Consider the following 14,628-nt stretch of genomic DNA (forward strand, 5'->3'; position numbering starts at 1 on the left):
TACAGTCCAACAGTAAGGGACACTGGCAAACAAAGGTCGCAGATGACTGCACACTGGGAGCCAATATTGAATCCCCACATGATGTGGATATTCTACAGAAGGGCCTTAAAGAAAGACATGTTTAGTGCCTGAGCCATGGCGTCAAGATCAATGGCAAGAAATATATAGTTATCCCCATTGGGAAAGGACATGTACCTGTGAAGTACCACATAGGTGCCACTACACTAAACACCTAAATTGTGATAACAGACTTAGGGACACAGGTGGACAGTGGTCTCACCTTTGATAACCACATCACCACAACAGTTAGGAAACCCATCTATGTGGCACACCTCCCACTAAGGGCTTTACATCCAGGAAAAGGAGGCCATTGTCCCACTGTAGGCATCTCTCAGTAGACCTAGTACAGACTACAATGGCCCATTACAAGACATCTGCAGCAAGTAGACAGGCTGCAGATATACCTCATGAAATGACCACAGGCCTAAAGCAGATGCCCTATGCTGACCGTCTGAAAATCATCCAGCTGTAATCTGTCACGTATTGTGTTCTCAGAGGCAATCTCCACTTAACATACCATGCCGTGTCAAACCCACAGCTGTTGGACATGCTACACTTAGATAATTCCAAACCCTCACAGCCACATGCTCCAGGGATGCAAATCCTGTCATCACAATGAACAATACATGCAGGAGGGATGTGTTCCTGACCCAGAGACTCCCCAGACTCTTTAATAGACTGCCCATACATGTCAAGCAGAGTGCCTCTTTGACTATCTTCAAAAGGAACCTGGACAATTGGATGGGAGATAGGACATTTACCCTGGGGATCATGTCAGCTGCCCTGTTAGACAGGGGTGCAGGGAAGTAAATATTGTGGGAAGTCATAGCCAGAGAATTGTCATATTTAGGCATGTCTAGGCCCTAGGGCCAATAGCCTAGTATCAACGTATGACCCTATGAACTTATGAACTCCAGTTTCCATTGCCCAACCTTGGCAAGGTTGCTGATGTCATTCACTTTTAAATACACCTTTGGGGAAAATGTAGCCCAGTAATCTCCATGGTGCAGCCTATAACTGAGTAATGCTGTAGTGTGATATACTAGTTAGGTAGGAGTTCTATTCCCAGACACAGCAAGTGCGTTTGTTTGTCTGTGTAGGGAGCAAGGCTTTTGAGGCCATTCACAGTCACTACAACTCCATTGCCCTTTTTTGGCAATCCTGCTGATGTCATTTACTTTGAAATACACCTTTGGGGAAGGAGTAGCTTAGTAATCCCTGTGGCACATGCTATAACTACGTAATGATGTAGTGTAATATACTAGTTAGGTAGGAGTTCCAATCTCAGACATGGCAACTGTAAGCTTTGGTGTATGTTTGTGTTTGTCATTCATATCCTGTGTGTAGGTGCCTGTGAATGTGTAACAACTGGACTCACTGTCCAGTGGGTTTTGCAAATTTCTTATATGGTGGGCCTATTATATGTCACGATGTCCACCTTACAAGGATAACAGACATCAAACAGCAGAGAGGCTGGGGTTGACAATCCATACCCCTACATGTGACATCAAGGCCATGCGAACAATTTAGGGAACCCTTGTATTACCCAGAGAACACTCTCAACCCATGTCTTATACACAAACACACTCGGCTAGGCAACAACCACTATGCTGATAGTTCCCTGCATATTGCCTACAGATAGTAACCATGGTGTGATTGCAGCAGACTACAGAGGGCATTCCACCCTGTCCCATCACTATGATAGGCACATAATTGCATACAGTGCTCCTTCATTATGTTCCCCACTGGACACCTGCAACAACTATAGTGCCAGCAAATGTAACCCACAAAGGACATACCATGCCTTATACACATGCCCTGTATAGACAAATGCCACTGACACCAGGGAATACATGTATCATGCTGTCAATGTATGTGTAGGGTCAACCTGGTGTCCATTGCCAGTTCCCACCAGAGAAGGCCAGGAATGTCACATCTGATGATAACAATCTGTGTACACAACATGCCTCACACACCCCAGGTACACTTCCACATGTCACAGAACATGCATGTGAAATGTGTGCACATCCCAGACACCATCCATGTCATGGACTATAGAACACATACATGACAAGCATTGCACAGCACTTGCCACCCACAATTGTTGCTCAGATGACTGGATGGTGAATACAATACCCACCTGTGTGGGCCAATCCAGACACTACACCCCTGAACCACACTGCAGACCATTTTCATGTGGCCTAATGCCAAGGTATACCCTTTACCTAGCCTTATACAGCCTTCTGGCACAGTCAACCACTACAGACATGTGAAGCAATGCACCCATGCATGTCAGTGCTGGCGTGTGTGTGTGTGTGTGTGTGTGTGTGTGTGTGTGTGTGTGTGTGTGTGTGTGTGTGTGTGTGTGTGTGCATGGAGTATAATGATTTTGACACCATTCACACTCACTATACCTCCCATTGGCCTACAGAAGCATGCCTTCTGATGTCAGACACCTTTACATACCCTTTGCCCATATATCATCCTGATAACTCCTGTGGTGCATGTGATACCTGTGTATTACTGTATTATGGTAAACTAGCTAGTTAGGAAGTCTAATCCTGACCATGCCAGCTGTGATAATGTGTGTGAGTCACTGAGAGAGTGTGGCTGTGTCGACATTGACACCTGTTCATGTGGACAGGCACGTGTACTACACCTACCTTATCCCTCCTTTATCACTGCTGCAGATGTCACTCACCATCAGATATACCTTTGGACAGCTCCCCAGCATGTCAGCTCTGTGGTGCATGCAATAACTGCATAGACATGTGATAGCAATACATAGTCAGGCAGGGGTTTGAAACCCAGTACTGGTAAGTGTATAACACAAACATGCTTAGGTTTTACTCTCCCACACCCTCCCTGTCTTACTTTGTCTCTGTCTCTCTCACTCCCTCTCTGGTGGATGTGGTGAAGTACACCTGCTTTGCTTAGGCAGGAGCTTGTGTTTTGTAAGTGATGCTCATGATCAGCTGATGGCCTCTGCACGAATTGCAGTCCCCCACTAGCTGATTGCATGTGGAACAGCTGTGGTAACATTCCCATGGCCAATTGCATGGAACACACACTCCTATACCTAGGAACATCATGAGAGTGTTGGGCCTTTTCATTTACTGTGAGCAGGACCTCATGTCGGTGTTTGGCAAACAGCATCACAGATGGTAGTGGGATGTACCTCTAACAACATACACTGTGGAGACAGGCCAACAAACAGGAGGGGAATGTTCCAGACATGACTACAGAATGCAAGTGTTGCTCTTCTGCATTTGGAGTAATGTTGGTTTAACAGGGTTTGTGTGGATATGGCTGGTCTACGTGATTTAATACATGTTATGACAGTGTTATGTGTCTGAGGAAACTCCCACCTGTAAGGTTATCTGCAGACTGGGCAGTGTTTGGAGTCTTATGTTTCTTGTGTTACTCACAGATCACCTATCTTAGAACTGCAGAAGCATAGTCTGAGGATTGCAGTCAGTACATGGTGACAACCAACGTGCAGAGACAAATGAAATCACCCTTGGAGAAAATTCCGATCAAAATCCAGCAAGAATGACTTGAAACTAGACCCAGCTGCTGAATAAGGAATAATCTATTTAATTAAAAAGCACACAGGTGTTTGTCCCGCTACAAGACCGGAACATCAGATAAAATAGAAAGCTTGTACAAAAACATTTAAAATAGTACTGGTTCCATTAAAACAAGTAATCAGACACACCTTTGCTCCACAACCAATAAGATTATGACCATGGCCAATGAAACTATCTAAAACAGACACACCCCCAACATGAAGTCTGTAATAAGACCCACTTTTCTTATTAAACATAAAACAAACACTTCATAACAGAAAAAAATCTGTCTGTTTTAGACATGCCAATACTGGCCCAGTGTTTGTGGCTCCAGCCACAAGTCTGTCAACCTTTGTACATATGTCATGCAGTAAGAGGTGCATATGTTCTGTACACCATTATTTATTGACATCATACCTGATAACAAGCCAGTCAGATATTAGACTTCTAGACATGTTATGTATAGTAGGAGTTATTTCTGAGGACATAACCTGGGGATTCTGTGGTTGTGTGTACAGTAATAGGGTACGTGTACTTATGGTGATTGTCGACAGTATGTGTATTGCGAATACATACCTTGGCTTTGTACAGACTGTGGTAGATGTCATTGTTCTTGGTCCTGTTCTGTCTGATGTTACATACTGCTCCAGTGTATGGTACCCTATTGGCTCACATGTTTGTAGGGCCAAACACACATGTGCCACATACCACAGACAGGCATTGAACCACACTGTGTCATGACCCAGTACATGTAGGGTTAGTGTGTGAGTGGCACATATGAGGATGGTGTTGATCAGACAGTCCTTATAGTGTAATATTAGGCTTGCGTACCATATGTGGCTGTGGCTGTGTTCACATTGGTTGTGGGTATGCACTTTCACACAGGTGTCTGTTACTCTGTGCTGTGACATGCCTGTAGAGCCTGCTATATTTGCAAGTACATATGTATTCCCCCATACGAAATGTAGGCCAGTGTTGTGGCAGTCTGCCTGTAGTTTGCACAGTGCCTTGTTACATGCCTAGCAGCTTAGTGTCATTACCCAGTGTGATGTTATGTCCAGATATTTGCAAGAAGTACTGCTGCCGAGCCACCATAACTTTGTGTATTTCTGACAAAGCAGTGGGATTCTGTACTGATGTATGTCACTAACTACTGGGTAGTATGTGGCCATGTGACCTCTGCACCACCATTTATTATGTGTCAGGACAGACAGGAGTGTGTGAATGCATAAACTGTGTGGGCATATGTAGTCCAGTATTTATATGATATACTCATGTACATGGCTGCTATCATCCACATTGTCAGGCTTAGTCCACATGTCTCGCACTAAGGGGATCTGTGTATACCTCTGGACTGACCAGAGAGTGCCAGACTGTCCACATATATTGATCATATCTCTGCTGCAGTCCATAGGATCATTACTGTGCTATCAGTGGTACTGTACTATGATGTCCTTAGGATGTCTGTCAGTAACCGATGACATACATGTCAATACCAGATGTGACCTCCCACACACAGCATGTCTGTTAAGACAACCCCTGTTACAGTAGCAACAGTCTACATATATACCTGCAATACATACATGACATCCCCTTGAATTAACAGGTTGAGACTATTGGTGCTGAGGTAGGGCTTCACTCCATGTTCTGGACATATGGTAAACATATATGTGTATATAGATATATAGATATATAGACATATAGATATCTGCATACATATATGGAAATATACATGTACATATATACACACACACACACACACACACACACACACACACACACACACATATATATATATACATATATGCACATATAGTTATAGATATCTCCATATATATCTACATAAATAGATATATCTGTACATATATGATGTATATATATATATATATATATATATATATATATATATATATATATATATACACACACAGAGATCTATAAATGGCCATATATATGATGCACTGTACAGATGTGTATAAATACATATATTTGAATATATATGTGTATGTACATGTAGACATATATCTACATATGTATATGTATATATCCATATCCTCGTCATGTGTAAACATTACTGTTGTCTATACCTTCCCAGATTTATCACACCATATGTATCTGATATGTGTATATTTAGATATAACAACATATGTGATGCAACAGTAATATCACTAACAAGTACTACACAATTGTAGAAATCACAGCAATTGTTCAATACTATTCAATATGTGTACTGAAAGATATACTGGAAAAACAACAGTTGTCTTCACAGCTGTCATGGTGTAGTGGTTAACTGTTGTGACTATAGTGTACAGGGCCCTGGGTTCAAGAGCTGTTTATTTTGTTGCTGGGCAGAACAAGGGCTGTTGGTTACAGAGTGGTTAAGGCAGTTTTGAGCAGCTTTAAGCATGTTTGTGCGGGTTTGTGCGAATGTACGGTTAAATGTACAGGTGCTTACACTGTGTAGACTTCACTTACCAGTACACAAATGTGCTTAGCTGTAATATTGCAGCTATGCTGACACCTGCTAAACATGGCTCAGCCTTGGTAACCAGTGCTCACATTCCAGTCTAATAACATAGCAGGGTAATGACATCTTTAATAAGTGTATGTAATGTCATGTACATAACATGCATCAATATGTGTCATTACAGCAGCAAGGGGTGTGAGTCTCCTGTCTGGGACACTTGAGTATATATGGCTTGTACAACACTCTTATCCATGTGAATGTGTTACATAAAAGGGTAGTATCCCAGGTTATGTATCGTCACACTGGCATGTAGTGTATCATGCCTTTACTACTGTTGACAGTGCTTTCCCAAGCAAGAGTAGATTGCTAATTGTAATACTGGCAACAAGCACCCCTGCATGCATAGATGGACTCTGAGTCCTCACTGTCATGTTCCTGGTGTGTGGGCTGTGTCTCAGTATATATCCCCTACTGGATAATGATCTGACATGTGGAAATTAACTGTAGACTACTGTCTGTATAGCACATGTCAGTGAACACTGCCAAGATGCAGTAATGGCATATATATTGGTGTCAGACATCTATCTGTTGACACATTCATCCTACTGCGTAGCTAGTTGGCAAGCTGATGTCTGTCAGTCCCTGTACAGTTGTACAGATGTCAGGTATCCAGTTTGGATACGTACAGGCAACCTATGCCTGATTGACACTGACATGTCTGCCCAGCTGTGTTATAATTGGCACAGATAGGCAGTGGCAGCTGGTGACTTCAAATCAAAGGGGGGCTGCATGAGATAGCTGAATGGGTGGGGTCAATGGGAAAGGAGTGTGGCCAACTAGAAAGGGGAGGAGCTATGCTCACAACCACAAAAACTGTAACTTTAATTAAATACGCTGCCCTGGGTGCCAAACCATCATGATGAGAGTCCAATCAAGACAAAATGAAGTGTAGAAGAAAAAAAATATTTCAATGCATTGGCTGCATGACAGCTTACTTAATATCTAGATGGAAACAAAAAGGTTGTCAGGCATGAAAAAAAAAACAAATTACTTTTTAAATACATTACTGGAATGCCAGTCAAAATCAAGTATAAGAAAAACAAGCAGCACTCAACTCAAACCACTTCTCCTTGCCCTTCAGTTCTAATTATAATTTATATTCAGCTTTATTAAAGTACCAAGTAACATGCTGAAAGTAGCAATCTCTGTGATACCCCCACTTGTAAAAATGTTTCTTATCCAAAAAAGACATGCTGCCTGACAACTATCTACTTGTTTCATGGGGAAAACATGATCAAAGTAAAAAATAAAAAGCAAACAAGAAACAAGCTCAAGATACATTGCTTAAAGGATTACTGTACAGGTAATGGACCACACATGATAGATTAGCATTCTGTTTGGTTTACAGGTAAAGCCTGCAAAGATGACTGCAAGTCTCCAACAAATGTAATGAGCTTCTTAAAATAATGTAATCCTGTCCTTTATTACAAATACTGTCATATGCATTTCAATACCCAAGGCTTATACATTATCTAGTTATGTAAGTATTCTCTTCATGGCAACAACAGAAAGGATTTCAAGGTTGGCAATTCTTCAACAGTATGCTTATTAAAGCTTACTTGCATCTTACAATCTCAGACAAGCTTACCTGATGGTCATTAAAGCATTGCTACTTAAACACAGAGCAACAGGCACTTTCTGAGTAATAATAACCATAAATCAACAGTATAAAAATATGACAGAAACCAGAACATTCTGAAAAATCAAGGACAGAATAAAAGTAGCATTTGTGTCTACCTTGGATGGGGGGATACCCTGCACATTTATACTGCATAACTGCTCCTTGCCTTGCTTGGACACATCCAGAGTCACTACATAGGGGAGTGGGGTGCAACAAGTATGTTACAATTTGAAATGTCTCTGGCTGACTCTGATTGCCCTGACACATTTGTCATACCTCTCAACCTCAGAACAAGAAATATGGACAGAGCCATACGTAGAAGTGGGACAAAGGCCCAAAAATAAGGACAATTTTTAAATATTGCTCTTATAAACTTAGAAAGATAATAGAATAGTAGGTCTTGCATTAGTATGAATTTTCTGAAAGGTATAAAATCGGAAACCCAAATGTCTGTCATTATTTTCTAACTTCAGTCTTTAACGATTTGCCACTAATTTGCCAAAAAAACACACAATGTTATGAAAAATGGACCAAAAATTTGATGCAAAAATATGAAATAGCCACACAATACAGCTGGGGACCTGTCAAAGAAGGGACACTTTTTAATATTAGTACTGCTAACTTAAGCAACTGACAAAATAAAAGCATCTACATGCATTTCTGAAATAAAAGTAATCTATAACTCTGATTATTACAGTTATTTCTTAATTGTAAGCCCTCCACATTTTCTTCCACAATTGCCATTTTGCTGCAGGATTATTAGGGGAAGAGCAACATTCTGAGCCAAAATCGGGGACAGTTGAGAGGTTTGGATATGCCTAATTCTATAAAGCAATTTATATGCACGTACCTCTCAACCTGTTAATGCAGGAAATCTGGACAAGACCAAATATATTGGGGGAACATATAAACAGTACTATAAATTGTTGTATAAACTGAAGCAATTGACGGTCTTGCTTTATCATGCATTTTTCTGAAGGTTATGAAGTCTGAAACTCAGTGTCTGTCATTATTTAGTGACTTAATTCCTAAATTATTTGCCAGAAAACCACACATTTTATGAGGAACAAACCAAAAATAAGAAGCAAAAATCTATTCATTCTGTGAAAATTTGGACATTTGAGAGGTACAGTTCAGCCAGGACTGTCTTTGAGTTTTCCGCCCTTTTCCCTCACAAAATCATGTTTGAATGGAGCCTCCCCCTGCAGCCATTCCAATGAACCATTACTTGGCTATTTCACCCCATTTACCATAAACACTAATGTGCATGCTGCTTTACTTCTACGATGATTTGGACTTCATTTGAAAGTTTTATGTTGCATTTTACAGCACAAACACTAAGCCATCTGCTAAATAAAGCAATGCAATCTCACAATGAAAACAGGCTTAGCATTAAAACTTCTCTGCCCTTGAAACTCACATTCATTGAAACAGCATCGAAGCCCACATTCAAAGAAAATACATTTTGCCAGTGGCAAAGATTAACTTTGGGCTGTTTTCAAATCATAGGCCCCTTGCACATGAAACATACACTTGGTCTTTGATACACCTTCCTGATTGTATTAAATTATATTCCTTGTACAATATAGTACAGTTGTTAGAGGGCATTTTAAATTTGTTTTGAACATTTTTCCAGTAAACAATGAAACAAAATGCATGCACCAATAATGACAAAATTGCCCAATTCAGAACATTTTTCCAGTAAACAATGAAACAAAATGCTTGCACCAATAACACAAAACTGCCCAATTCAGAACATTTCTATCATAAAAGTCTACTCAAACTTCTACAGTCCACCAGTATCAGTAAATGTGCACAATCTCTGAAGAAGTAAAAGTCATCTAAATAATTCCACATTAAAGAAATCTGTAACTAATGAAGGGGTTGCTGCTAGCAAACAACTCTATATTTCATTGTTACATCTACAAATAAAGTGCCTGTTGCCCTTGAGGAATAAATTGCCTAAGTTGCATTAAACAAACGATAAGCTAGTAATATTGCAATAGGGAACAGATGGTAAACTGATAACAGGTTCATAGTTACTAGGTATCTTCACCAGAAAGGACTGCAGCATCCACCCCCTTTACAATACAGTATCAGCAATGCATCTACCTACTGTGGGAGTAGAACCCACAGCCTTCTGCATCAAACACAAGAACATTACCTATTGTGCTATTAACAATGCTAGCAAACTTGGCATAAGCAGCACTAAACTTGTGTTCCCCTGCAGCTCTCAGCTTCTTGTAAAATTTACTTGACACTCAGCTGCATCTCTGAACTTTGCAGCACAAGAAATCTGGAAAAATCCAAAATTTAGGGGGGGGGGCAAAAGACCACAAAACAGGGACACATTTTAAACATTGCTTGTATAATGTTGGAAAGTTATTAGAATAAAATGCTGTGTTACTACCATACATTTCACTGTCAAGTATTGAACCCAGGACCCTGTGCATAACAGTCAGAGCAACATACCACTATGCCAAATCATCTGTTTTATGAAAGAAAGGAAGACCGAAACTTAAATGGCTACCATTTAGTGAATTCGGTTCTCACCATAGCTGTCAACATTTTAGCACAAAACACCTGAACAAAGCCACTAATGGGGGAATACAGCCCCCAAATATATTCAGTGAGTTCAGTTATCACCATAGCTCTCAACCTTGGCACAAAAAACCTGGACAAAGCCAATAATTGGGGAATACAGTCCAAAAGATAGGGACAAATGTCCACTGAGGACACCAGGTCAAACCCACACAAACACAGGGAGGACATGTAGATTCCACATAGAAGGCACCCCACCCAAGAATCAAAACAAACAACCTGTAGATGTCAGATAACAATGCTACCACTGCATCACTGTACTACTGGTTGTGTTAAGAAACAAAAATAGAGAAACCACAAATTTTATGAGGAACAGAACAAATATGTGGCAAAAATCTGAAAACATTTTACAAATGGTGGTTGGTAGGGAATTCAGGCTCTTGCCACTTGGGCCCAAGGCACATTATTCAAGCCTTATTCTCTACCCACCACCATGTAGCAACTGGGGCATTTCATGCACACACACACTGTTGGCTACCAGGAGGTGCATAACCTCGTCCTCTGTGTGTTCCAGGAGCTCGGGTTAAAAGGCATACAAAAATCTGTTAGTTTTTGAAGTTACACTAACCATGTGGAAACAGTGACCAGGGCTACAACTACATTTTCCTTTCTGTTTGGAATTGTGTTTTATTACTAGCTAAACTTGTAATTTGCAAAAAAATGTTAACCAAGATTCCTGTGTCAGCTTTTTCAGTGTTGATTATGGAGTAATGAAGCAACAAAGCAAAGCGTATGCTAAAGCTTTGATAAACTGTCTCTGTGTAACATCCAGAAATGGTGAAAACAGTTTTGTCCCCAAAAATGTGTGCATCTTTACAGCCACAGGGTAACATAAATTCAGTATACACATATATTATTAGTTATTTTACTTTTTAGTAGTTAGAAAATGGGCAGCACCAACTCTGAAGTACATTTCAGAGTTCCAATGGTGCATCTGGTTGAAGAATACAGATTAAAAGGATTCCACATTCTGATTTCAACAAGGGTGAGTAACTGGCCATCTTATGCGCAGTCAAAGTTTAGTCCCCTGCACCTGGAAACAGCACGACAGTAGCTGCAAGTACAGATCATACAGTAAAGCAACCCAAGATATCCAGAGATGAGCTACATTTTGGGCTTGAATTCATCATCTAAAGCTGGAGATGAGACAGTATAGATCAAAGAAGACAGAATGAAACAACCTGAGGTACTGAAGGAAAAAGAGCAAAAACAGCTTCAAGGCACAGAGAAAGAATGGAAGCATCAGCGTGGTCTGGTTATGGCATAATACATCAGATTCTTTTTGTGATAACTAATCTAACTGCACACACACACACACACACACACACACACACACACACACACACACACACACACACACACACACACACACACACACGCACACACACACCTACCTCCAGCAGATTCAATCCTGTATGGCAACAGCTAAGTCCTCCGTAAATCCATCCTATGCAGCAGCCCGATCACCTGTCTGTCCTCCATAGCAACCCACGCAGTCTGTTCTGGTTTCCCCGCGAGATGTGAGTAGGCTGGAGCCTCCAACCTGCTGGCAATGCAGTCCGGTGTTTTTCCTGTCTGTGCAGTCATCACCGCACAGACTTCTGGGCTGGCAGGGTGGAGTTCCCTTCCTTCCCTATCCGGACTGCCTGACAGAGCAGTCTGGAGTTCAGGAACTAAGCACGCATGCATGCATGGAGTTCTGGACTGCCTAACACAGCAGTCAGGAACTAAGCACGCATGCGTGGAGTTGCGGGACTCATGAATTTTTTTTTTTATTCTATTAACTTTTCTACAGTGGGGGGACTCGCAATTTATTTTACTTTTAACAGGTGGGGGCACTGCAGTCCTGCAGTCCTATAACACGAGCCGCCCCTGCAGATAGGACACAACACCCTGTATGCACCACATGCCATGGGTACCTCCACTACACTACCACAATCAACAGAACATGCATGAGTACAGGTCTCCAACACAGATAATAACCATCTTTTGTAATACATGTTGCATACATGTCAACTGGATCATCTCACCGGCCAGTTGTAGGAGGCACCAAGATTATTGGCAGATGCATGTCACTCTCACCCTGAGGGTCACCACAGTGGTGTCTGTAGATAGATTGCCTGCTGGCACATGGCAGGTGGCATGATACCACTATACACACATCCCCTACACTTCCCATCTATCCATGGACAATAGCCAGGTACACACCTATGACCACCTGCAGACATGGCAACTATGCAACTCTGTGTGTGTGTCTGTGTAGGGATCAATGCTTTTGAGGTCAGTCATAGTCACTACACTTTCCATTGCCCTACGTTGGCAAGCTTGCTGATGTCATTCACCTTGAAATACACCTTTGGGGAAGGGATAGCCCTATGAGCTCCATGGGGCATGCTATAACTGCGTAATGCTATAGTGTGAGGTGTTCGCTAGGTAGGAGTCCTAATCCCAGATATGGCAACTGAGAGAGTCTGTCTGTGTGTGTGGGGATCAATGCTTTTGAGGCCAGTCACAGTCACCACACATTCCATTGCTCTTCTTTGGCAAGCCTGCTGATGTCATTCATCTTAAAGTACACCCCTGGGGAAGGGCTAGCCTTATAAGCTCTGTGGCAAGTGCTATAACTGCATAACACTATAGTGTAATGTACTATATAGGTAGGAGTTTTAATCTCAGACATGGCAACTGTAAGACTGTGTGTGTGTGTGTGTGTGTGTGTGTGTGTGTGTGTGTGTGTGTGTGTGTGTGTGTGTGTGTGTGTGTGTGTGTGTCTCTGTGTGTGTGTGTGTGTGTGAGTGTGTGTGTGTGTGTAGGGATCAAAGCTTTTGAGGCCAGTCACTACACTTTCCCTTTGCCCTATTTGGGCAAGCCTGCTGATGTCATTCACCTTGAAATACACCTTTGGGGAAAGACTAGCCCTATAAGTTCCATGTTGCGTGAGATAACTGTAATGCTATAGTGTGATGTATTATTTAGGCAGGAGTTCTAATCACAAACATGGCAACTGAGAGAGTTTGTGTGTGTGTATGTGTGTGTGTGTGTGTGTGTGTGTGTGTGTGTGTGTGTGTGTGTGTGTGTGTGTGTGTGTGTGTGTGTATGGATCAATGCTTTTGAGGCCAGTCACAGTCACTAAACTTTCCATTTCCCTACTTTGGCAAGCCTGCTGATGTCATTCACCTTGAAATACACCTTTGGGGAAGAGCTAGCCCTATAAGCTCTGTGGTGTGTGCTATAACTGCATAATGTTATAGTGTCATGTACTAGTTTGGTAGGAGTTCTAATCCCAGACATCACAATTGTGTGTGTGTGTGTGTGTGTGTGTGTGTGTGTGTGTGTGTGTGTGTGTGTGTGTATATGTAGGGATCAATGCTTTTGAGGCCAGTCACAGTCACTACACTTTCCCATTTCCCTATTTTGGCAACCCTGCTGATATCATTCACACTGAAATACACCTTTGTGGAAAAGCTAGCCTTATAAGCTCCATGGCACGTGCTATAACTGTGCAATGCTATAGTGTGATGTACTAGTTAGGTAGAAGTTCTAATCCCGGACATGGCAATTGTTAGGCTCTCTGTGTGTGTTGGTTTGTGTGTGTGTGTAGGGATAATTGCTTTTGAGGCCATTCACAGTCACTACACTTACCATTGCCCTACTTTGGCAAGCCTGCTGATGTCATACACATTGAAATACACCTTTGGGGAAGGGGTAGCCCTATAAGCTCTGTGGCGAGTGCTATAACTGTGTAATGGTATAGTATGATATACTAGTTAGGTAGGAGTTTTAATCCCAGACATGGCAACTATGCGACTGTGTGTGTGTGTGTGTGTGTGTGTGTGTGTGTGTGTGTGTGTGTGTGTGTGTGTGTGTGTGTGTAGGCATCATTGCTTTTGAGGCCAGTCACAGTCTCTAAACTTTCCATTGCCCTACTTTGGCAAGCCTGCTGATGTCATTCACCTGGAAATACACCTTTGGGGAAGGGCTAGACCTATACTCTCCTTGGTGTGTGCGATAAATGCAGTACACTGTAGTAGCAATGCATAGCTAGGTAGGGGTTTGAATGTCAGTACTGTCAAGTGTGTTTGTGTGGGTGTGTCTGTCATCAGTATTCTGTGTGGAGGTAGCTATGATTGTGTAATAACAGGACTCGTTGTGGGGTGGGTTTTGCAAATTTCTTATACTGAGGACCTACTATATGTCACAATGTCCACCTTACAAAGACAACAGATATCAAACAGCCGAGCAGCTGGTGT

The sequence above is a fragment of the Protopterus annectens genome, chromosome 4.part0 (assembly GCF_019279795.1).
Source record: "Protopterus annectens isolate FY-2018-M chromosome 4.part0, PAN1.0, whole genome shotgun sequence".
Taxonomy (NCBI): Eukaryota; Metazoa; Chordata; order Ceratodontiformes; family Protopteridae; genus Protopterus; species Protopterus annectens.